This window comes from Ceratotherium simum, chromosome 10, assembly GCF_057802395.1.
Source record: "Ceratotherium simum simum isolate JZ-2026a chromosome 10, ASM5780239v1, whole genome shotgun sequence".
Classification (NCBI taxonomy): Eukaryota; Metazoa; Chordata; class Mammalia; order Perissodactyla; family Rhinocerotidae; genus Ceratotherium; species Ceratotherium simum.
The window spans coordinates 72,795,377-72,821,102 of NC_141909.1; the positions used below are offsets into that span (position 1 = coordinate 72,795,377).

At 39.8% G+C, this 25,726-nt stretch overlaps 1 protein-coding gene and 1 pseudogene across 4 annotated transcripts in view; both read right to left on the minus strand.

Annotated features, from left to right (window-relative positions):
* B3GLCT (beta 3-glucosyltransferase) overlaps window positions 1-25,726 on the minus strand; it is a 215,293-nt gene that overhangs the window by 31,907 nt on the left and 157,660 nt on the right. For 3 of the 4 annotated variants that reach the window (XR_015553476.1, XR_015553478.1, XR_015553477.1), the window contains exon 16: window positions 1,851-1,918. The gene's annotated coding sequence lies outside the window, so the exon portion shown is untranslated. Of the gene's footprint in view, window positions 1-1,850; window positions 1,919-12,944; window positions 12,969-25,726 lie in introns of those variants that run through there. The other variant, XM_087436233.1, reaches the window with a different exon arrangement.
* LOC147916176 (coiled-coil domain-containing protein 117 pseudogene) lies at window positions 4,266-24,836 on the minus strand (annotated as a pseudogene).

Sequence of the window (25,726 nt, forward strand, 5' to 3'; positions counted from 1 at the left end):
AAAAACTTTAAACATATAGATAAGGAGAAGTAATAGTAAAATAAATACCCATCACCAAGATTCAACAATTCTTCAACAATTGTTAAGAGTTTGCTACAACTGGTTCACATATACATAACATATATTGTATTTGTATGTTTTTATATAGTTATAAAATATTTTATTCTGATTTTTATTGCTGTAAGATAATTTTAAGTAAACTACAGACATTATTACATTTACCCTTCAACACTTCAGCCCATATCACCAAAACAATTCAGCTCAACAATCACAATACCATTGTCACACCTCAAAAATTAATAATTACCTAATATCATCTATTAATGAATCTATATTAAAATTTCTCTGACAATTTCCAGAATTATTTTATAAGTTTTTTCCAAAGTAGGATTCAAGTAATAACCCCATATTGCTTTTGTGATGTCTTTTAAGTCTCTTCAAATCCACAACAGTCCTCCCCACATTCTTTGTGGCATTGACTTCTTAAATAAACTAAGCCACATGTCTGGTAGAATGCCTCGTAGTCTGGATTTGCCTGCTAGTTTTATCACCATGACATTTAACTTGTTCCTCTAGTCCTTGCATTTCCAGTAAATGGGAAGAAAGTTCTAAAGGCTCGACCAGATTTGAGTTTAACTTTTTTGGGGGGGTGGGGGTGAGGAAGATTAGCCCTAAGCTAACATCTGTTGCCAATCCTCCTCTTCTTGCCCAGGAAGACTGGCCCTGGCCAACATCCGTGCCCATCCTCCTCCACCCCATATGTGGGATGCCTGCCACAGCATGGCTCAACAAGCGGTGCATAGGTCCATGCTCGGGATCTGAAACTGCAAACCCCAGCCCACCAAAGCAGAGCGTGCAAACCTAATCACTATGCCACCAGGCTGGTCCCTTGAGTTTAACATTTTAACACGTATGTCATTGGTGATGCCATGTCACTCGTATCGCATCCCATCAGCGTCAACATTTTGGTTTCAAAATACCATCCTACTATCACGCTGCTAAACAAAACTTGACTGATTCCAGGTCTGGGACTGGGAATGAAGGTGAGCTTTGTTCTAGAAAGCACAGAAGTACCCAGATACTAATGGGTCATGTCAAAAGAACACAACAGCCAATTTAAGGGGCCCCCACTGGTCAAATAGGGACACTGTGAACATCAAAAAGAATGACTGGGATTGATTAAAACACATTGAATATATAAATCTATAATACTCAATACTCCATCATAATACTCAAAAAATAAAAAATCCTAGGTCACTGTAAGATGCAGGAGTGGCTCAGATACTGTTCAGGCAGTGTCTCTGACTGGTATCTCATTTGTTGTACAACTCTGTGTCTTGAATCCAGAATACTCTGACCTTGACTTAAAGTTGGACCATGACCCCAGCTATCCCTCATGTGTGCCCAGAACAGTTGTTAAAGATGATGGGAACTGAAACTAGATTTTTTTCTCCCAAGATACCTAAGTTACATCAAAAAGAGATAACATACAGAAACACCACATTGTCATTTTAAGGTAAAATTGACAGCATCTTCCAAAACTTCCCTAGTACTGCACAATTCTTGTCACTATTAAACAAACAGCAAATAAAAAAAGTCTAAATTCCAGATCCCAATTAACAAATATACCTCGCTCTAGTATACATTTCTTCTCACAGTTCTGGCCCCATCCTAGTTATTTTTCTCAAGTTTGCATCCGTACCATTTTACGAATAGGTAGCAGTTTTTTCTTTAATATTTATGAGAACTGAACTCATTTTCTTCATATTAACAACAACCAAAAGACACCAAACAAAATTCTACACCAAAACTTAAAGAAAATATACATTTGTTGATTAAATTTCACCTACTTTAGATGTTTTTCTCTTCACACATTAGCACAGTGACCTAACATGTAATCCACGCTGCAGGAGTCACCCTAAATGAAACAGAAATAATAAAGAATCACAAGGATAAAGGAAACAATTTTTGTATAAATATTCATTTTTTTGAAGAAAATAAGTATCATGTCAGATAGACTCCTGAAACAAGTTGTTTGGATCTTAACAGACTCTTTTTTTTTTTTTTTTTTTTTTTTTTTTAAAGATTTTATTTATTCAGTTTTTTCCCCCCAAAGCCCCAGTAGATAGTTGTATGTCATAGGTTCACATCCTTCTAGTTGCTGTACGTGGGACTCGGCCTCACGTTGGACGGAGAAGTGGTGCCTCGGGGTGCTCCAGGGATCCGAACCCGGGCCGCCAGCATCAGAGCGCGCACACTTAACCGCTAAGCCACGGAGCCGGCCCCATGGATCTTAACAGACTCTTAATTCTCCCCTATCTTTACCAACAATTTGAGAGCCTGGTTTTGAGGCCTTCTTTGTTCCTCTTCATTGTACAGGCCTTTGTCTAGAGGCCTGCCCAGCAATTCCTATGGATGCTACAGGAATGGTATCACACAGTCTCGTATAAAACACAATTTTAGTCATGTTTTGGAAAGCCAGCATCACACCTTCTCCCCTAACTCTGGACAGGCTCTCCATTTTTTTGTCTTGCACTAGAATAAATGTTTTAGCTCAGAAACAACTTTGAAAGTTAATCTCATTAAATAATAATCTTGAGGCAGGAGTTTTACAAACACTTCAGAAAAATACACTCTACATTCATCTCCATTTCTGAGATCAAGAAACCATTAGCTACTTTACACCTGGTCTCAATAGTGGTTTGAAGTTCAAATAGTTTTACTGTGTAGACATTAAATATTGTATTCAAATATTAAAGACGAAAGGTTTTCCTGACTATGCAGACAGAAATAGAGCAGGGACGTCGGGCACGGCATGAAACCAGGGGAATTAATATATTTGTGCCTCATCTAGACCGTCTGCAACAAGGGAAGAGATTTCAGCATGAATTTCAAAAAGGCCTGGGAGATGATTTCTAAAAATTCATCTCTACTTGGCATAAACCATTTTTTTCTGCAGAAATACTCAATTCTCACTAAGGAGAAAAAATAGAACAAAAAAACTGAGATGGTCTTCTGTTGTGTGATACAAAGGCCAGCTATGTATGCTTTTCAAAGTTGTAGGGATATTCTGTAGCAGTTAAAGGATTGTCATTTCACTTCTCACTACAAGTTTTTTCCCCACAAAAGAGCTCTTCCTGAGAAATCAAAAACTTCCATCCTGTGTATCCACAAAGGACACCTGAGAGTCTGGGTTAGGAAACTACTCTCCACTAATCTTTAGAATTACCGCATGATATTTTAAGCACCAGACAAGTTGACATTTTTCAGTAAATCTCAATGCCACTTGCCAATACATTCTCAGTTAAGAATTCCTTCCTCATTTTCTAAATTAACCCTCAACAAAAACTCAATTTGCTAACGGAGGTGTTGCTTTTCATGATCTACTGAAGTTGTTAATGCCGCATTTGGCTGACTAAGCACTTCCTCAGGATTAACTGGGCTGCTGTCCCACAGCCAATCTGCACCCAATTCACCTCCCAATCTTTGTATGGGTCACTCAACATTAACTTGTAAACACATTGAAGAGCTGGGCTTGTCAATTATGCAAGGGAAATCAAGGGACAACACTAGCATAAAGCAAAACACTGCGAAAAAAATCTTTTCTTTGTATTTTCACCGCATCTTCAGAGATAGAGAGGTGAACCATGTGCTACTGGCCATTTAGTCAACAGAGCTATATTAGTTGACAACTAATACATAAAGGTCCAGGGCCTCCATTATAGTTCTTAGCAGTAGAATTAAACTCTCGATTTCTTCCCACCTTCTCACCAATTATATTAACGGTCACCACTGTAAACAGAGCCCCCGTCTATGAACTATGCTGTGACTCAGCTGCCAGGCCACCATTAGAGCAGAAGCAGCCTTCTTTCTCAAGGCATCTCTTTCATCTTAAAGAGAACATTCTCCATGAGTCTTAATGGTTTAGACAGTGTGGCCAGTGATGTAAGTTACCCTTACATACAGTTTCTACACCTGCCTTTACAGAGGCCGTAATCTAACACGCCTTTAATACGCCCCTGAGAAAATGGCTTTTCTTTTGAGACAAGCTTTGTGGCAAGAAGTTGAACTCAATAAATTGGCAACCCAAAATGAGATGCCCTCAGAGGCCAAGCTATTATTCTACCCATTTCATAAAGCTCTCAAGTCCCTCTACATGCTAGTAGGCTCATGGCCACAGGAGCCTTCTAAAATCTGACACCATTAGTTTGGAAACTAGTTTCTTGAGTTCCATCTCTTCTGTGTGAGCAGTTCTCTCCGAACCATCATGAAGGCATCCATCTTTGCTGAGGCTCCAGCAGCCGTGTGTTCGTTGGGCTCTCCCCTATGGAGTTCTTAGCACTAGGTGACAGCTCTGGCTTATCAAAAAGAAGTTCAGGGAAAAGTTCCCAAAACACAACTCCGTGGAAGAACAGCTCACAGACTCAATCATTTCCTTTGTAAAGACTTCACCAAATTCCCTCTTCAAATCTGTTTTAGGGCAAGACTGGGAGTATTAATATTTCTGTCAGCTTCAACTTTTTCACCTTCATCAATTACTCTGTCTTCAATCTCCTGCAGCCTCCTCTGGGCAGCCTCCCATGGCAATTCTCCAATCGCCTGATCCGTTGCTTCACAAAGAAGGTCTCTCATGCCAAACGCAGAAAGGCCACCAGTGCACGGAGCCCTTACATTCTGATGTCCATCAAGAATGCTGCCATTGGAACTCAGCACAGAGCACTGCTCCAATCAGGATTTGCTTTCTTACTGCACAATCTCCACCATCATCATGCTTTTGCTTGTGTTTCTTTCCTCAGTGAACCGAAACTCCTCTAGCCTCTAGAATGTTGTGAGGGCAGCTCGAGGCAGCCTGATCAATAGCTGTGAGGACGCCTCAGCCCATCTACCTCAGAAGGACACTCAGGCAAACGTATAGGCTGCACCCATCTCTGGCCCATGCATCCCCCAGTCCATGAGCTGTAGCCACAGTGACTGTCCAGTCCTGACCCCAAAATGCATGTTTTTATTTGATTATAATCCCCACTGCTCATGTTGTCCCACAGATGGGGTTGTCTCCCAACTGCATAAGAATACTGGAGAAGAAAATTTTTTAACTTTCATAATAGAATGTCAACCCTATTCCTGCCTCTTCTGGCTTCCAGAACACACAAATGCATATTTAACCATATGGAGTAGCCAACACACCAGATCTTTGTATAGGAGGCTTATTACTATTTGCTATCCACTACCCTCAAATGCCCCACTCAGAGAACTGCCATTCAATATAGAGAAGATGGTATAAGATAGCTATTCTTAATTCAGAAAATTAAGAGAACATAGATTCCCTGCATCCCACCCTAGAGATTTCTGATTTGGTAAGCAGAGAAATTGGGATCAACTTAGCTTGCTTTTAGAACCACTGGCTAAGGAGCATATCGCTCTTCACGTCTTTAGCTGTTCCTGTATGGCAGGATAATGACTGAAGTGTTTATGTTTGTTTCCCTTTATTTTTTTCTCCCACCCCAACCTCTCCAACTCCAAGAAAGTAAGGAGTTGTACTGGTTTCTCTCACTGTAAGTTTCTACTGGGGTTGAAAGCAGAAGTGGCCTGAAGTCAAACTCCCTTCCTGTCTTTTGTGAAAGCCTCAACCCACTGAGAGAACGTCATTAGCTACTCTAGAGAGGAGACGATGGAGCAGAGTCATGTAGTGGGATTTCTCTTAGACTAAGAAAGGGACAGAAGTCATAGGTCCTACCATGGCAGAGAACTCGGTTGAACTGTATGGTATATCTCTGGAAGACTGACAGTGCCTCAATGAAGAGAGTCTGCAGGTATATATGTAGGCAGGCCCCATCCTAGACCCTGGGATTCTAGCCTTGACAAAGGCTTATACCTTCAGAGAGCAGTGTGGAAGTGTATTAGGGATCACTCAGAGAAGCAGAACCAGTAGGAGACAGATACATATGGATTTATTAAAGAGAATTGGTTTCAGCATACATGGGGGTTCACCAAGCAGTGTCCGCAAAGCTGTCTTCACATCTAATGCTAGAGCCCAGAACCCACAGGCTGGAAGTCAGGAAGGAAGGTCATGAGCAGGCTGGAACCCCACAAGCATGAGCTAGAACCCCACAAGGCCAGACTGACCCAAGTCAGTTCTCATTGCCTCTGACCTTGATAAAGAGTATCCTGCAGAGGCCAAGTCCCTTTATCAAGCACCTAAATGCACACACATCTGACCCAAGAGTCAGAGAAACTGAAAGAAGATCTAGGGGGAAGGGAGAGCAATTGCAGGCCAAGTTGCTGCTTCACACCAATAAGATGAATTAACAGATGTGTGCTACAAAATGACTGCCGCCTTCCTTCCATCCTCCAACTGTCGAGAGAGAGTTTCCTCTTAGCTCACACTAACAGGAAACACACAAGAAAAGGGAATTCTGGGAAATGTAGTTCAGACTGGCCAAGTGGGCACATGGCAAAGCCATCACAGAAAGCAACAGAGGCTCTGGATATCTCAAGGAACCAGTGTGGACAAGGATGGAGGCCCACCCCGAGCATTCTGTTCTATGTAAGGGAGTGGGAGAACCCCGGCACAATCCTGCAGGGAATCTCAATAATTATGAACTTTAAATTTTCTGCCAGCCCTACAGGAGAGGGCTGAGTGAGAATTACTTTGATTTAAAGGAGATAAAGTAATATGATAAACGTGCTGAAATGTAATCCAGTGAGGCCTCCAGAAATTTACATATTTATACCATCTTAGATTAGCTCCCCCCCGAAACTGTCTTCATTAAGAATTCATTTAATGTTATGACTTTTTATTATCAATCATTAGAAGAAACAACGATATGAACACCACTGCTATATTTGTTATTGAAAGTACACCTTACTAATACCAAGGGCATTAGTTTGTTGTCCCCTATATAAGACTTATGTAGAAAATCAAAGTCAAAATGGCCCAAAGATGCCACAGACTGAAGTAGGCAAGAAGTTCATGGGCCATTTTGTTTCAGAAACATATTTCTGAGGGTTTCTGAGCAGTCTCCTGACATCTGACTTGGAACTGTGTGTTCTAACATCATTAGGACATCTTGGAGACCGTGATCTCCATAATGCCCTAAATGTGGCTAAGTTTCTTCCCTGGTCAGGACCCATCCAACTGCCTTTCTATCATGGCTGGGAACCTTGGCCTACCCTGTCCCAGAGAGTCTGTAACTGTCTTCTTGACCCCACCCAGGCAGCTTCCCTACAAACCACTCAAACAACGTGCTGAAACTCAATCTGTAGAACTGAATTTTTCAAAGGAGAACCTCACTGGCCCAGGTTCCAGGTCCTTTTGGAAAATGCTTTAATCTATTATTAGATTATACAAAATTATACAAAAATCCATTTCTCAAATACCAAAAGAACTAGTAAGCTTATTTTTCTCCCTGTGATATTAACTGCAGTATTGCATGGCTGTCAGCACACCTTTCTCATAATCTGACAATGTAGTTTACCCATAATTGTCTGGAGTTAAGGCAGAGACCCAGCCCATAAAACCTCTGGGTTTTATGAAGAGTCAACCCAAGTGTTTTTTGTGAACAGTGTCTTAAGTCTCAGAGCCTTTTGTCCTTTCAGAGTTGAGAGCTAAAGAACTAGCCACACACTAGTGGGGAAGCTCAAGGACTTAGGACCTGACAGACCAGGGGCTGGATCTGAGCTCTGCCAATGACCAATAGTATGACATTGAGCAAGTTACTGAGTTTGCTGAAGAACAGTTTCTTCATCTGTAGAAGGGAAATATTGTTATCCATCTCATGGGTGACGTATCCCAATCAAATAAAGTCCCTAGAGGGCACCCATTTCCTTATGGCTGTGTTTAAGATGATTGGTGCTGACACGAGCACCACCTGTGCATGGGCACAAGGTTACACATACCATTTTTTAAAAATCATTATACATACATTCTGTTTTACACAAAACTGTTATATATAAATAATGTTTTATTATATAGTACATATATATCCTTTCATTGTGGTGATGTCTAAAGCCATAATCAAACAATACTTCGAGGAAAGCAATGAATAAATAATCTCTCAATAAATTCTACCAAGAATGTGAAAAAGAGAAAGAAAAGAGACAAGAAAGAGAATCTTCTTATTCTTGGCAAAAAAAATTATTTAGGGCCTGAAAGTGGGGTACCTGCTTGAGTGATTCATGTTTTGCATGGCCTTTTCAACACTAGTAGCACTTCTTCAGACAACCATTGATGAGTGCTGACAAAAGTCTATTTTTGTATTTGGTCATTAATTAGCTGTGATTTGGGAGTGGGGATGGCAAGGAGGGGCTTGACAGAAAATAGAGATTATACTAAATTTCCTTACTGAAGATTCTTCCAGCTTTGATTACTGGCACTCAAAGGTAGAGCCGGCCACTACCCTGGAGAGAATTCTGCCCTGAAAATCAGGAACATGTGCCTCTTTGGCTGTGAAGATGGCTAGGGCACAGAAGTCACTGGAAGAGGACTCCTAGTTTGAAAGAGAACCAAGAGTGCTGTGGCCTGGAGCCAGCCTGGGTCCCTAAATTGTGCTCATCACTGGATTCTGAGGAGCTGGGCTTTCTGAAGCACCCTGGGAGCTGGCCTACAGGTTCTAGCTGCAAATCCATGGAACCCTTGCTATAGGAAGAAAAAGGTGGGGCATAAAGTTTATACATGGGGAGAAGATATGCGAATTTGCATGTCACCCAATCTCTGAGATTTAGATTCTTTCTATCTAGGCACCATGTCCTCGTGTCTAGGTAGGTAAGGCAGAAGCAGAGGGTACAATCAAGAGCAAATAAAGACTAAAAGATCTCTTACACTAAAAATCTCTATAAGGCATTGAGGACTCAGGAGTGTAGTCTTATGAAACTCACGAATACAAAGAATAAAATATGCAAGAGTGACAGGTCCTTTTCTTACTAGGACCAAGAACAGACACAGTGACCTGAGAAATAGGACATTTTTCAGCTTGAACCCAGACTAGAGAGAGAACAAGAATAAGTAAATATGAGTTGGCAACCTCATTAAATATTCACAGCATTTAAATTTTTTTATTTAATAACTACAGATATAGTATGTACTATTTACCAGGCCCCGTTTGAAGCACTTTACAAATATTTACTCATTTAATTCTCATAATGACTCTATGAAGTGAACATTAATCTTCCCTTTGGATAGGGACTCTCAGTCATTTCACAAAACCCATATATCCCTTTCACTGCACATTAGTAGCTTCTATAACCCTGGGTCCTACAGGTCGGAACAAAAATGAGAGAAAAAGTGAATGCAATGAATCCATATAACTATGAGACACACATCCAAAGGGATCCCATGTATATTTGGGTAGAATTTTAAGGGGCTAGATTGGCCCATTCATTTATATTACTGTTTCTAGGGATTAAGAAACCCAAATTTCATAATGTTGCCTGAAAACATGGTTAAAAATAAGATTTTAGTATCAATTCCAACAGTGCTTCAAAGCAAAGATCACCAACTCAGACCTCTGCAAGGGCCAGGCAGGTAACATCAGGGGATGATCTACCCTGGTGTAGAAATATAGTGCCTGCCCCACGTAAGGGGCAGATCCAGCCAATTTGCTCAGACTCGCCATTTTTTCAAGAGAAGCTAGAATCCATATTTTATGCTAAATCTCCCTATTTGTAAATGTTGGCAACTAATTCAATATTTTATAACAGTATGTAGGTTAAACAAAGCAAGTCTGCTAGTCTCTCTTGGATCTTGGGCACCCGCTAGGCAATCTCTGCTCCATGGCCTTTGCACCAGGGCCACATGGGGAATCTTTTTTTTTTTTTGGTGAGGAAGATCGGCCCTGAGCTAACATCTGCCAATCCTCCTCTTTTTGCTGAGGAAGACTAGCCCTGGTCTAACATCCGTGCCCATCTTCCTCCACTTTATATGGGACGCCGCCACAGCATGGCTTGACAAGCGGTGCGTCGGTGCGCGCCGGGGCTCCGAACCGGCAAACCCCGGGCCGCCGCAGCAGAGCGCACGCACTTAACCGCTTGCACCACTGGGCCGGCCTGGGGAATCTTGATAAGAAACTGAGAAGCCTATGAAGGGCTCCAACCCATGTGTGAGTCATGCTCCTGCTGAGCTGCAATGGACACAGAGATATTTTTTTTCTTCTCTGGAATTTCTTTCAAAACATTTTGAAAGCGCTTCTTTAAAGATTCCAGCCTTATTTATTCTAACTGTGGAATCTGATTGAGAGGAAATAAATAGTATACTGCATAACTGTTTCCCAGAATCACCCCCTTGAACCAATAATCAAAAGGCAAGGTTACTCTGAGGTTTCTCTAATTAGTTCAAGGGCATCCAATGTGCCTGGGTCTCCTTCGTCACGAATTTCTCTGGCATTCTTCTTCTGTTTTGAGCACTATCATAAAAGACTCAGAACGACCTAATTTCCCACCAGCTTCTACTCCATGATGCTCTACCTCTGGAGCTCCAAGTGCTACTCAGCCCAGCGTCAGCCCACTTCAGTCTTGGCTGTCCTACCTGGGTCTCAGTTTGCTGTGGGTACCCACAGTCCCTCCAATCCCTTCTGTCACAAGACTGGAACCGTGTCTGTCTTTTTCACTGCTACTAAACTAACCTTGGCCAAGCAAACAACACAAATCCCTAGGTAGGAGCCAGTAACCCAAAAAATTCTTATTACAACGATTTGACGTAGGAGCGAACAAATTCTCTTTGACATTTTGTCATTTTCTGTAGTTGACCATACCATCTTCTTTTAATCTCTCAGATGCCTTGACTTTTAGGACACTGCACTTATCTCCTTGCTTCTCACAATGCTGGCTCCTCCCTCTCTGGCCTATTTGCTCTCAATGACCCCTCAGGCAGCTTCTAGGCAATTGAGGCTCTTCTCTCTCTGTCCCTGCTGAGCCCTCCGTCCCTGCTGAGCCCTCCGGTGGCAGCTGAAGGACCTCCATAAACTGGGCTCAACCCAAAGAGCAATGTCAATAGGGTTCTGTGGCCAAATAAGCTTGGAAGATGCGAGGCTGACCTAAGTTCCGTGTTTCCTTACGGCAGGGCTTCCCAGGGCCGTTAGCATACTAACATGCTCTAAGAATTTCCAGTAGAGTTTTTAAAAGTTACTTAACTTGAAAGTCTCCTTTTGAGAAGTATGCTAAAGGTCAAATATTCTCTGGATTACACTCTGGGACACCCTTTCTAAAGAAAATTAAGCCCATGAAATAACCCTAGATTGGGCTGTTTTTAGGAGAGAAGACAAGAAGAACCATGAGTGAAGAACCATAGTTTTTCATCTTAAACTATATAAGGGTCTCAGAAGTTAGTAAGCAGTCACAGTCCCTTCAAGAAATCTCTACTGTCATTGGGATGTGCTGTGGCTTAGTCACTCAGTTCTAGTGAACAGAACAAATGACACATTTCATGTCCGTGAAGAATTACTTCGTGTTGATCCAGTCTCTGACTGGGTCTGCCCCAAAGCCCCAAAGGAAAGATCTCAGGCAATCTACTCTTCTGTATGTACGATTGCTTTGATTACATGTGAGGGAAGAGAGAGAGGACAAAAATTGGAAATAAAGCTTGATAGAACCTTCAGAACCTGACATAAAAGTTTGTTAGTCACAGAGGAGAAATAAGATGTGAAAAGCTCCAAGACAATAACTTTTGGAAAAATCAATAATCAGTAAGCAGAGAGAGAAAGAAGAGCTTAAAAAATATTACAGAGGAGAAGCCAGAGAAGAAAGAAGAATATCAAGACACTGCATTATTAATAATAGTAACAGTGGCTAACATTAAGCGAGCTTTTGCATTTATTCATTGCATTCATTCAGTGAGACATTATCTTATTGAATCCTCACAAGTGCCCCTAAGTGAGCTCAGTGAAGTTAGGAAATTGCCCAAGGTTGCTCAGCTAGCAAGTAGAGGAGTTGCAATGTGAAACTGCCTACCTCTCGAGTCATGTGTAGAGGTGGGGGAAGCTCTTCTACCAAAAGTGAGAGAAGAGCTTCAGGAAGAAGAATGTAGTTAACACTGTCAAATAGCAGAAGAACACAAGTAAAATGAGAATTGGGAAATATTTTGGATTTGACAGTTAAAAATTTTGGAAAGTGAACTTTGAGTTGAGTCGTAGAAACAGAAACCAGATTATTGGTAATGAGGTAGTGATTGGATGGAAAGAACTTAGAAGTAGTTATATATGTAGCATTTATTTGAGAAATTTGATCTCAAAGGAAACTGAACTTTCCGGAAGTCCCTTAGTAAACCCTTAATCTGTCTACTGGTCAAGGCCAGTGTACTAGTCAGGATACACTCGTTGCTTTAACAACCCCAAAATCTCAGTGGCTTAAAACCATAGAAGTTTATTTCTTACTCTCATTAGAGTCTAGTAGGATTTGTGGAGGAGAAGCACTCTGCTCCACACAGTCGCTCAGGCACCAAGGCTCCTCCCAGCTTGTGGCTCATACATCTTCTAAGACCTCAGAATCTTCTACTGCATCTGTGACCCTTCAGGCATGGAAAGAGATTGTGAGTAGAAGATGGAGAGAGGGAGGGAGGAGGAAGGAGTAAGGGCTAGGTTTAAAAGTAGTGTACATCACTTCCAGCCACATGTGTCTGGCTGTAACAGATTCACATGACCCCACACTGACCAGATGGCTATCTGGGAAATATGGTTGATGTGTGCACCCAGGAAGAAAAGCAAGCAACACATCTTTAGCCTTTCTTTCTGAGCCCCTCTGCCATGACTCTTTGTTCTTCCTTTGCTCACTAGGTATATGGTAGAGTGAAGAGATTCAGATGCTTGGTTCAGAGACTCCGGATTCTTTTCTACTTTTGTCTCAAAAAATAAACTTGAAGTCCAGTCTTGGTATTGGCTGCCATCCTCCCCTGCTTCATCTCCCCTGACTGGCCCAGAGTTGGCCTCTACCTGCACTGCTGGACTTCTGCTTCCAAGGAGACCGGTGGTCCTAAGCTGGCCCTGAAATAAAACAAGTAATTGTGGGATCAAAATAAATACAGAGAAAAAGAAAATCCCGTGCCCTCTGATGAGGCTTCCCTGAACTGACAATTCCAATTCCAGGGAAGGCTACTGCATAGTAAACGTCAATGAGTAGGGCAGGCAGAGAACTGTGGGACCCCTGGAGAATACTTGCCCCTCCTAAACTTTTAGCTGAGTATCAGTGCAAAGGAATATGGGCCCCTTGTTGCCAGGTCTTCACATTATTCAAGAAAAGTCAGAAATCTGGATTTTTTATTTGAAAACTCATAATTTTTTTTAAATTGACTCAAACAAAGTATCTATGGGCCAAATTCACCCAATAAGGCTAACCATCTTCTATCTCTAGCTTGGATCCTGTAATGTGACTCCAGGGACTCTAACCTTCTCACCACTATGCTGTTCATGGAGATCAGTGGAGCTCAGTCTCCAGCACTCCCTCAACAGCCAGCATTGTAAGGAGGAAGGAAACTGGGGTAGGGGGAAATGCATCTCAAGAAGCACCTCTGATAAACCTGACCTTGAAACAAGCTACCAGATGCTGGATGATGCCCAAAAAGTACCAAAACAAGATGCCCCTTCTAGCTGCCTGCAGTCTAGATCATTCCAGGTTAGGCTGGAGATTGAGTATGAAGGATCTCTTCCTCAGGGGGATCTTTGTCTCTCATTACCTCCTGAATCTGAACATGCTGTTGCCAAGCTCTGCCCCACATCCGGGTTCTAGAATCCCCCACTTTATTCTGTGCAACAAGGCAACTCTGAGCCATTGTGGTCTCAGCAAGTACTTATACTTAGAGAAGGTGACCTGTACATAAACAAGTTACAGAAAGCCAATAATGATTTATTTCCATGTGATATTTACTACATCTATGATATCCAGGCTTACAATTTTGACTTTTCTACCTCCAACTTAAATCTCAGTTGAAAAAACTTTCTGATCAGATCTGAGAAGGGATTTACCAACATGGAAAAGGGAAAGACTTGAAATAACTAGTATTGAACTAGAATTCAGTGTATTGGTGTTAACTTGGGAATTTTTAACACATATACACACAGATAGATATATAAATAGTTATAGATGTTGTATATGTATGTATACTAATATTTTCAGCTCCATCTGCTGAAGGGGCCTAGAATGACAGTGCAGTAGCAATGAGCATACTGAGTGCTCAAATGAAACTTGGTTTCTACATGTCATCCTTCACTAAAAGGAACCAGCGTACTCTTGTGAGACAAGGCCCGTAGGCATGGCCCCCCTCCCTTCCTAACTCTATTTAAGTACTAGTTAATGTCGAGTAATTGTGCATTGTAAGAAAAGTGATCAGTACCAATTTTTGTTTTTAGTTCAAAAGTTTTAGTTGTTTAAAAGAAAAGCGTGTTTGTGATGACTCTGTGATAAATTCTTGGCTCAAATTGTTGAAAATACTTCCTGGTTGCACTCTGGAGAATAATTTGGGACATCTTAATGGGCTTTTTTTGTTTTTTCTTTTTCCTTTGAGGGAATGTATGAAGTATTTTTCATTTGGACTTATTTTTTAATTAATTAACCAGTGGACAGCCCTTGGCAGAGGAGGCTGGATTGATTGCTCATTCCACTTCCTCAGTCTAATTTGGAAAGCATATTCCCCATCCGGTGCTATTAAGAAGCAATATAGAAAATGTCTCATTTAGTAACACATATTTTCTTTTTGAAAATTGTTTTTTCTCTTCACTCCTGAGTGGGTTCATATTTGATGAAACTTAGGAAAGTGGATGAAACTTTTATGCCCCTCCTCTTCTCTAGAATGCACCAAAAGTGTGACTGTGACTTTCAAGGAAATTTGTTTGCCATTTGCTGTTTTTGAAGGTATTTTATAACTTCTTTCATTGATGAATGAAGAAAAGTATTGCACCTTTTGAATAATCCAAATGGATTGAGTTCATAATTACCGCGCTGTTTTGAAATATGCACACTATTGATTACAACCCATTGAGTAAAATAGTAACCCATGGCTCCATGTTAATATAAATAACTTAATAAATACAAAAGGGATAAGGGAAAGCTTTTATTTAAAATATAATGCCAACCAACATGTGTAGAAGAAATGATGAAAATAATTACCACTTGGCAACCATCACAGCAGCAGGTGATACAGGCAGATGTTGTCAACGGATGTGAGGTTTGGTGGATGAAGGTTTGAGCAATAGGATAATTTCAGAACATCCCTCCACAAAACACTGATAAATACAAAGTGGGAAATGGCAGCTTTATGTGAAGAAGGCTGGCAGACACTAACTTGCCTGGGTGATCATGATTAGCATCTTATTGGGACCAGTCAAACTTGTGTGCTCCCTGACGTGATGCGCTAAGAGCCCAGCATCATTTCTGTGCTTTTTCTGCCAAAAATATGTGTCTTGAGTCTGATCAGAAGGAAATATAAGACCAACCCAAATTGGTGGTCATGCTACAGACTGCCTGTGTTCTTTAAGCTTTGCAAGGATATGAGGACAGGAAAAGACTGAGGAACAGTTCCAGATTGAAGGAAATTGATGTGACATGACCACCAAATAGAACACATGTTCCTAGATAGGATACTGGACTGGAAAGGAAAATAAGACACTGGTGGGACAGTTGGTGAAGTCTGAATGGGGTTTATAGAATGGATGGTAATGTTGTACCAATGTGGGTTTTCTGATTTTCAGAGGGTTGCACAGTAGCAAGTAGGAGAGTATTCTTGTTTGGGAGAAGTACATCCCCAAATATTTAGTGGTAAGAAGGAATATGGGTAAAAGGAAAGGAATGAGGGAGTTCATTGTTTTGTTCTTGCAACTTTTTGGTAGATTTGAAATCATTAAAAAACAAAACAAAACAAAAGACTGGGAGAAAATAAAGAGTAGTGGCCCTCTGAGTACCAGGATTATACCTAATTTTTTAAATGTTTTGTTAAATTTTGCTATACTTTCCAGATATTCTGCAATAAATATGCATTTTCTAATTGAGGGACATCATAATAAAGTACATAAAGTGTACAACTCGATTTCTTGTGTATAGACACTGGTCAAGACATTGAACCTTTTCAACACAATAGAAGCTTCCCTTAGGTGGCTTCCCTATTTATACTCTACCACCAGAAGTTTCCATTATTCTAACTTCTATCAACTGCCTTTACCAGTTCTTGAATTTCATATAAATGGAACCACATAATATGTTCTCTTTTGTGTCTGGCATCTTTTGCTCAATATACGTGTGAGACTCATTCATGTTACATCTACCAATAGTTTGCTCCTTTTAATTGCTGTGAAGTATTCCATTGTATGAATATATCACAACTTATCCATTCTCTTCCTGGTGGGAATTTAGGTTTTTCCAGTTTGGGGCTATTATAATAAAAGTTCTTTGAACTCTCTTGAATATTTCATTTTGTGGAGCTATGCACTTAGGAGAGGAGTTGTTGAGATGTGGTGTAGACCAGTGGTCAGCAAACTTTTTCTGTAAAGGGTCAATAATAAATGCTTTAGGCTTTGCAAGCCACACATTCTGTCATAACTAGTCAACTTTGCCATAGACAATACATAAACAAATGGGCATGGTTCTGAAACAAAATTTTACTTACAAAAGCAGATGATGGGCTGGATTTGGCCCATGGCTGTAGTTTGATGAACCCTGGTGCAGAAGTTTGGTTTGCTTTAGTAAAAACTGCTGAACAGTTTTCCAAAGTGGCTGTCATTTAACACTCTAAGCAATACTTTACAAGAATTCAATAGTTGTCTCATCCTTGTCAACACTCAGAATTGTCAGTCTTTTTAGTTTTAGCCATTGTTGTAGGCGTGTAGTATATCCCATTGTAGTTGTAAGTTGTGATTCCATGATATTAAGATATTGAGCACTTATATATATATATTAGCCATTTGAATTTCTGTCAAGTACTTGTTCAAGTATTTTGGACATTTTTGATTGGGTTGTGCCTGTCTCAGATTTGTAGGAGATATCCTGGCTATGAATCTGTATTATCTATTCCTGCATAGCAATATTACTACAAACCTGGTGGCATAAAACAACATACATTCATTATCTCACAGTTTCTGTGGATCAAGAGTCCAAGGCTGGTATCCCTGGACCCTTCACTTCAGAGTCTCTCACAAAGCTGCAGTTAAAGTGTTGGTCAGGGCTACAGTCTCATCTGTGGCTCAAATGGGGAAGGATCTGCTTCCAAGCTCATGGTTGGTCGCATTCAGATTCTTCTGGGTTGTCAGCATGCCTGCCTCAGCTTCTTCTTGCTGGCTATTTCCTTGAGGTTGCCCATACTTCCTTGCCATATGGGCTTTCTCAACATGACCACTTGTCTCCTAAAGTGAAGAGAGTGTCTCCTCAAGATGTATGTGACAGTACTGTGGAACAGGATCACATACACGGAATCACATACATCCCATCACCTTTGCTATATTCCATTGCTTAGAAACAAGCCACAGGTCCCAACAAAACTCAAGGGGAGAGGATTACACGATGGTGTGAATACCAGGAGTCAGGGATTAGGGGGACTATTTTAGAGTCTGCCCTCCAGAATTCTTTTCAGACATATGTATCATACATATCTTCTCCCAGTCTGTAACTTGCTTTTCCTTTTCTTTGATAGAAAAAATGATTTTATTTCAAACAAAATCAAACCTCCAGTTGCTTTCATGATCTGTTTAACAATTCATTGCCTACCTAAGATAATGAAGATATTCTCTCACGTTTTCTTCTAGACAGGAGTTTGTCATCCTTAGCAGTATTGACATTTGGGGCTGGATAATTCTTTGTTGTGGAGGACTCTCCTGTGCATAGTAACATGTTTAACAGCATCCTGGCCTGTAGATTTCAGCAGCACCTCCTCCCCAACAACCAAACACCTTGCCAAATGTCTCTTGGGGCCAAAAAGCCCCCAAGTGATGACTACTTGTTTAGATGCTTTATCGCTTAAGCTTTCAATACTATGTCTATTATCCATCAAAGTTTGTATGACTGTTTCATATTGTTCTATGTGGATATCTAATTTCCCTATGACATTTATTGAAAAGACCATTATTTTACTCATGAATTGCATTTATTGCCTTTGTCTTAAATGAAGTGCCCATATATGTATGAATCTATTTTTGGACTCTCTATTCTGTTCAATTTATCTATTTTCTACCCTTATGCTAATAAAACACATAATAGTAGTTTTTGGGTAAGTCTTGAAATCTGGTAATGTAAATCTTCAAAGCTTCTCATCAAGATATGCTTGGCTATGCTAGGTCCTTTGCATTTCCATATATAGTTAGAATCAACTTTTTAATTTTTACAAAGAAAAAAATCTACTGAGATTTTGATTGGAACTGAATCTGTAGATCAACTTGAGATCCTTGTAGTCCTAACAGTATTGAATACTGCAGTAAATGAAATAATAAATCTCTCATTTACTTAGTTCCTTTTTAATATCTCTCAGCAAAATTTTATAGTTTTCAGTGTAGAAGTCTTGCAACTATTTCATTAACTTTATTTCTAGGTGTTTGATATTTTGGGTATTATTGTAAATGACATTGTTTTTCTAATTTTATTTTTCATTGTTTGTTACTAGTATGTGGAAAAAATTAAAAAATTTTATATCAACCTTATTTCTGGTGATCTTGGTAAATTCATTTATTAGATAAGATACTTAGTAAATTTCTTTGGATTTTCTCTGTATACAATTATTTCATCAGCAAATATAATTTAACTTCTTTATTTCCATTCTTTATACAATTCTATTTATATTCCTTGTCTTCTTGTCCTGGCTAGGACCTCCTCAACAATGTTGAATAGAAGGTAGTGATAGTTAAAATCCTAGTCTTTTCCCCAAACTTAGAGAGAAAATAATTCAATATGGCAAAATTAAGTATTGTGATAGCTGTAGATATTTTGTAGATATTCTTTATTACATTGAGAAATTTGCCTTCTATTCCTAGTTTTCTGAGAATTTTTTACTGATTTTCTTATCTGCTAGTACTATAAAATATTGAAAGAGTTGTGTTAAAATTGTCAGCTATGACTATGGATTTGTCTATTTTACTTCTGCCAATTTTTGCCTTATATATTTTGAAGCTATACTATTAGATGCATTCAAATCAAGAATGGATATGTCTTCCTGTTAAATTTCCCCTTTTGTAGTTATGAAATGTTTCCCATTATTCAAGTAATATTTCTGCCTCAAAATTTACTTTCTTGATATTAAAATAGCAAATTGATTATATTGATATTATGTTGATACTATGTTGATTATGGTTCCTTATATTTAATAAAGTGGGTTTCTTTTAAACAGTATAAAGTTGGATGTTAATTTTTAACCCAGTAAAACAATCTTTGGTTTTTAGTGGAAGTTTTTAGTCAATGTACATTTAAGATAATTACTGATAGGGGCCGGCCCCATGGCTTAGCAGTTAAGTGCGCACGCTCCACTACTGGTGGCCCGGGATCGGATCTGGACGCACACCGATGCACCGCTTGTTCAGCCAGGCTGAGGCGGCGTCCCACATACAGCAACTAGAAGGATGTGCAACTATGATATACAACTATCTACTGGGGGGCTTTGGGGAGAAAAAGGGAAAAAAAGGAGGAGGATTGGCAATAGATGTTAGCTCAGGGCCGGTCTTCCTCAGCAAAAAGAGGAGGATTGGCATGGATGTTAGCTCAGGGCTGATCTTCCTCACACACACACAAAATATATATATATAAATAATAATAATAAGATAATTACTGATACAGATGGATTTAGGCCACATCTGTTCTTTGTCATGTTTTCTTCCTTTTCAAGTTCCTTTTGGGTAAATCAAGTATTTTAACGCTCCATTTTATCTCTTCAAGTAGATTTTTAGTTTTACTTTCTATTTTTAGTGATTACTCTAGCAATTACAATATGCATTCTTAATTTATTTACATCTACCATAAATTAGTACTTTTCCTCTTCATGAATAATTCAAAAAACTTATGACAGTACAACTTCATTTACTCCCTTCTGCTCTTTGTACTTTTGTTGTCATGTTTCATTTCCGTATAGGTTTTAAATCCTACAAGACACTCTTGTTGTTGTTGGTTTAAATAATCAATTCTCATATATTCAGCCACATTTTCCAGTGTTCCTCATCCTTTCTGCAGTCCTATTTCCTTCACAGATTGTTCCTTTCAGCCAGAAGAATTTTCTTTAGTACTTCTTAACTGTAGGTCTGCTAGCAATGATTTATCTAGATCTTTATTTGTTTTCAGATGTCTATTTTACCTTTATTTCTAATGAATATTTTCACTGGATTAAAAATTCTAGGTTGGCAGGGTTTTTTATTTCTTTCTTTCCCTTTAGAACCTTAAAGATACTTCATTGTCATCTGGATTCCAGAGTTTCTATTGAAAAGTCTGCTATCAATCTAACTGTTGTTCCATTGAAGTTAATGCTTCTTTTTATTCCTCTGGCTACTTTAAAGTTTTTTTCCTTTTCTTTAGTTTTCATCATTTGAACTGTGATGTATTTAGATTTGACTTCTTGTATTTTTCCTGCTTGGGATGCACTGAGGTTCTTAAATCTGTGGGTTGATGTCTTTCATCAGATTTAGAAAATTCAAATATTGCTTTTGTCCCATTTTCTCTCTTCTCTAGGACCTCAACTACATATGTTAGATCATTTGACAATATTCTTCACAATTCTTACACATTGTTTTTTTATTTTAAATCCCTTTGTCTCTCTGTGGATTAGATTTGAAAAATTACTATTGATCTGATTTTTGGTTCACTAATCCTGCCTCCTCATTTTTTTAGTGTGCTATTAAACTCATTCAATAAATTATTTAAAATTTTCAGGTTTAGAATGTCAATTTTGAAGAGAGAAAGATTCCATTTTGGAGAGAGAAAGATTCCATTTCTCTGCTGAAATTCTCTGTCTTTTCATTGGTTCACCTTTTTCCTTTATTTTCTTTAACATATTTATAATAGTCATTGTAAAACCTTGTCTGTTAAATACAACATTCGGGCCATCTGTTTATCCCTCTTTAGGGGTCTTTTCTCTTAATTATGGTCACATTTTCCTGCTTTATTTAACATATTGTAATTTTTTTCTTGTATGCCAGAAATTGTGTATAAAAGTTGTGTAAAGACAACAGTAGATGCTTTTTTCCCCAGAGATCACTTGCCCTTTCCTTCATCAGGCAGACAGGGTAAGATGCTGATTACCATGATCCAATGAACAATTGAGCTGGGATAAGGCTGTAGATTTTGTTAGACTCAATCCACCTCTGGTTTCAATGTCTCAAAGGTGAGATGTGTGCTTGGTTTATTACAGGCTTCTCTCTCTGGCACGATCTTGGCTACTAAGCTCCATGAGACTACAAGACACTTTCTTTTCCCTTTCAAGCCCAGCTTGCACCCCGCTCATCACTAATGCACTCATTAAAACTGCCATGAGGAGAAGACTGTCTTTGCATTTAGGAATCCCCTAGCTTTGAATCTTTCACACCAGCCCTCCAAAGTTCTACTGTTTCTCTTTATCCTAACAGAGTTCCTCTGCAACGATGAGTCCAATTCCCAGCGCATGTACACATTGTCAAATGCCTCAAGGAGGAAAACAGCTACAGATCTACACTCACATAGAAAGAGATCTTTTTACTCTGGAATTCAATTCCTCTATGTGTTTTCTTATCCACAGTATCCATAGTCATTTTTAAAATATGATATTTTATAATTCATCCAGTTTCTTCTATTTGTTGTGGTAGGACCAATGGTCTGCTGCTACTTTCTATATCTTAATCAGAAGCAAAAGTCAAACATGCATTAGTTTTATGAGCAGAGAAAAGGAAGTAATTCTTAATCAAAATTATTAATTTACGCAAAACTTCCAAGACACATCATGTACAAAAATTACTCCACACGTTTTAGCATTAAAGATTAATTTTGAGAACATCACTATTTTTAAACACAATGTAATTCCTTCCAATTGTGGCTCACCAAACACCTATTTCTAATCATCATCTACTTTTACCACCACTATTAGGTTAGAAAACTAAATACCCACTTTCCAAGCCTCCTTAGCAACTAGCGGTCACTGGACACAGTTCTGATGTGTCCTCCCTTCTTGCCTTGAATGCAGACATGATATCTGTGTTTGCAGCAGTCATTTTTGATTATGAAGCACAAGCACGAGAACAAAAGCCAACAGACTAAGGATGACAGGGTAAAAATATATAAAGAGAATGAGTCTCTGATGGCATTTTTGAGCAGCTAGACTAAAGCCAATAATTACCTACTTGAAGAATAACCCCCATTATGATTCTGCGGGTTTAACCTTTTTTTACTTGTAACTCAATGCATCCTTAACAGATACTTCAGTTCAGTTTCAGTAACTCAATAAGCCAACACAGATTTGTTGAATACCTGTAGTAATCACAATGGTTTTGTTAAGCTTTTTCTTTAACAAAGTATTAAAAGGAGTTTACAACGTGATTTCTACTCTGAAGAACTAATTGTCTTTCAAGCTAAGTAGAGAAATATATCAGCAAATATTAAAACATGAACACATGATGCATAACAGTCTCATTTCAAATAAATGATACAATAATGAACAACTGATATTTCTAAATATAACTATTTTTGCCATTCCCTGTGGAAAAATAAGTATTTCCTACCCGGATATTGAAAGTGAAAGGACTGATTTAGTCTGAAGATTAAGGTTGATGCCATTCACAAGTGAGAAGACTGCTGCTTTCATGGAGGGATTTAAGGACCACTTAAAGACTGTGGAAGCGAAGTTGAATTCCTCAGCCTGCCTGTCCTAGTGTTTTGAAAGCTCACTTAAAATCATTCTTTGGAATTAGGAAATTATCCAAAAGTGGTCCTGATTAAAGTAAGCATCTTAGCAAGAAGGTGTAACATTAATAACCATCATTACAGGTTTGTGTACAATGGTGCTAGCTGAAAGCAAGCCTCTGAAGGATTAAGATGACAAAGAGGTAGAATTGGAAGTAGGTTTGCAGAGAGAGATTTGGAAGGTAGTTTCAGAAGAGGAAGAACATTTCCTGGGAAGCCAAGTATATCTATCTATTCAGGCTGCCATAAGAAAATACCAGAAATTGGGTGGCTTAAACAACATAAATTTATTTGCACACGGTTCTGGAGTCTGGAAGTCCATGATTAAAGTGCCAGTAAATTCAGTTTTTGGTGAGACTTCTCTTCCTGGCTTGTAGATGGCTGCCTTCTCACTATGTCCTCACATGGCCCTTCCTTTCTGCCTCTGCATTGGAGGAGAGAGTTCTCTAGTGTGTCTTCTTATAAGGACACTAATCCTATAGGATCAGGACCCCACCTTAATGAGCGCTTTCAACCTTAGTTACTTCCTTAGAGGCCCCATCTTCAAAAACAGCCGCACTGGGGGGTCAGGGCTTCAACATATGAATATAGGGGAAACACAAACATTCAGCCCATAACACCAGGCAACACAGTGAGGTTTGGAATGCTGAGGAGAAGGAGCAAGAGAAAATCATACAGACGCATGCGGCATAAAGAAATGGCCACTGGCTTGGGGACCAGGGTTCTGGTGCAGGCCCTACCACCAACTTACTGTATGATGGGCTATGGCTCAACTGCTTTGCATATCTTCAGTTAAAATGAAAAGAGTGAATGGGTGATCTCTACAGTCAAAAATATAACGAGACAGATGTAGAAAGAGGCAGTACGGCCCCTAGATCAGGGGAGCTGGTCCCATGGCTCAGGACCCAGTGCTCTGGAGTGCTTTCCATGAAGGAAATCCCTCTCTGAAGCACTTGCTGGCACCAGCCATTCCATCTGCACTTGGTGTCCCAAGCCCTGATCATGGCCTACGTGGGTCCCAATCCTCATTTTCGCTCTCAGGAGCACTCTCCAGCCCTCTACCTCACATGTGGCATAGACCAAAAGCCCTATGGAGCTCTAGAACTCACGCTTACGGAGTCAGCCTCAGCCCCATAGAGGACCTAGTCCCAGGAGAGCAGCCTGGAGGCAGTTACTCCCACTGGCCAGCACAGTAGTTCTTTCACAGGATCCCATGTGATCAGGCCACCAGAATAGTGCTGAGACACTGATTTGGGGTGACTCTCTCTCACATAGGACACAGGACAAAGGGTCTTCACATGCACTGATTGGAAGATAAACCTCTTCTCTACCCATCATTCTAAGTCTTCATCAATAAATCACTGTTACTCATGTGGTTCCATGAATTTTGTAACACATTTTTTAATCAAATTGTTTGTATAGACGAAGGCCCTGCAAAAAGATTTTCCCACAGCCCCAAGCACCCTAGGGGTAGCCCTAGAAAGAGGCATACCTATTTTACATTTTGTCTGAAGCCACATCTGGCAAAAAGATTAGGAGTCAAAGCAGACAAGAATTAATGGTGGGCAGGTTGCCAGAAGGGGAAATCCTGGCAGCTAGAATATTGCTCAATCTTAGGAGGAAAGAAGACCAATTTTGAACCTTTATATATCTTTCTTTTAGATAACACTTAGAACAATAAATGAAATTGAATATCAAGGCCTAACATTCACGACTGAATGTTGAGCCCTTCAGCACTGATCACCTGTCTGCTGTCTCAGTGCTTTCTTATTGCTTGCAAACAGCCCTTCACCCTGATCTTAATGGTTGGACTGTAGAGTAGGCTGTTTAGGTTTGATTTCCTATCTCTCCTCTTACAGGGCAGATATAACAGAAAAAGCAGCTAGATAGTTCTTAAAGGGTCATTTCTAGGCCTTAACTGTACTGGTGTTCTCAGTGTTTTCTGGTGTCCAAAAACCTTTGGCAACAGTGCCAGTTATCAACTGATTGTCCTTCAGCTCCAATCCACCCTTCATTACCTGCTCTGCCATACTGGAGCTGGACCATTTAAGCATTTCCCCTTTGCAGCAAGCATGATGTTAAGCTTTGGCAGTAAAGTGCTGTGGAGGGACATTGTAGGAGGAAGGGCCTTTTCCTCCTGGTTCCAATATGTTCATCTCATTAGACAGCTACATGCACATGGTCTTTCCCGCTGTGCCTGATGGGCCAGCAACATGTGGCACCTTCCAGTGGGCATCTTCCCCCCCCACTCACCTCAGGAAGCTGTGCAGCAGAATGCCTCTGGTGGCTTCCCCCAGTTCACTCCCCTTAAAACCTTCAGAGTCTGCTTTCCAATAAAATGCTAGCAAATACTCATTTTCTAACTTACAGCACTCACTGTGAACATTTTCATCCTGCAACAGATTCTGCAAATGGTTTAAGAATTTATAAACAGAGATGAGCCTAGGGGAACACCTACATTTCTCAACACGTTTGCACTATTCTTATTCCCCAGAGGAAGAAAGGCTGGGAGAAATTAAAGCAGCGTGGCACATGCTCCTAGGCAGTTCTTGGCAAATTAAATATTAGTCTGGCTCTTAGGTTACCTGAAACTTCTGGCATACATCTAGATGACAAGACCATTTGGGAACACTTTCCATGTATCAGGCACTGTTCTAAAGACTTTACTAGAATAAAGCTCATTTAATTCTCACCACCACCATAAGAGGTCAGTCCAACTATTAGCCTTGTTCTAAATGAGGTTAAATAACTTGGTTGAGTTCTACAAGTGGCAGAGCTTGGATTTCAACCTGGTATTCTGGCTCCAGAATACACACTCTTAACTGCTGTGCTAAAGTCAAGTATATGGTGGTCAAGCTTAGAGTGTCTTTGGAGGGATTCCTCAAGGCAGCGCTTAAAAACTCCCACAGTATGGGCTGGC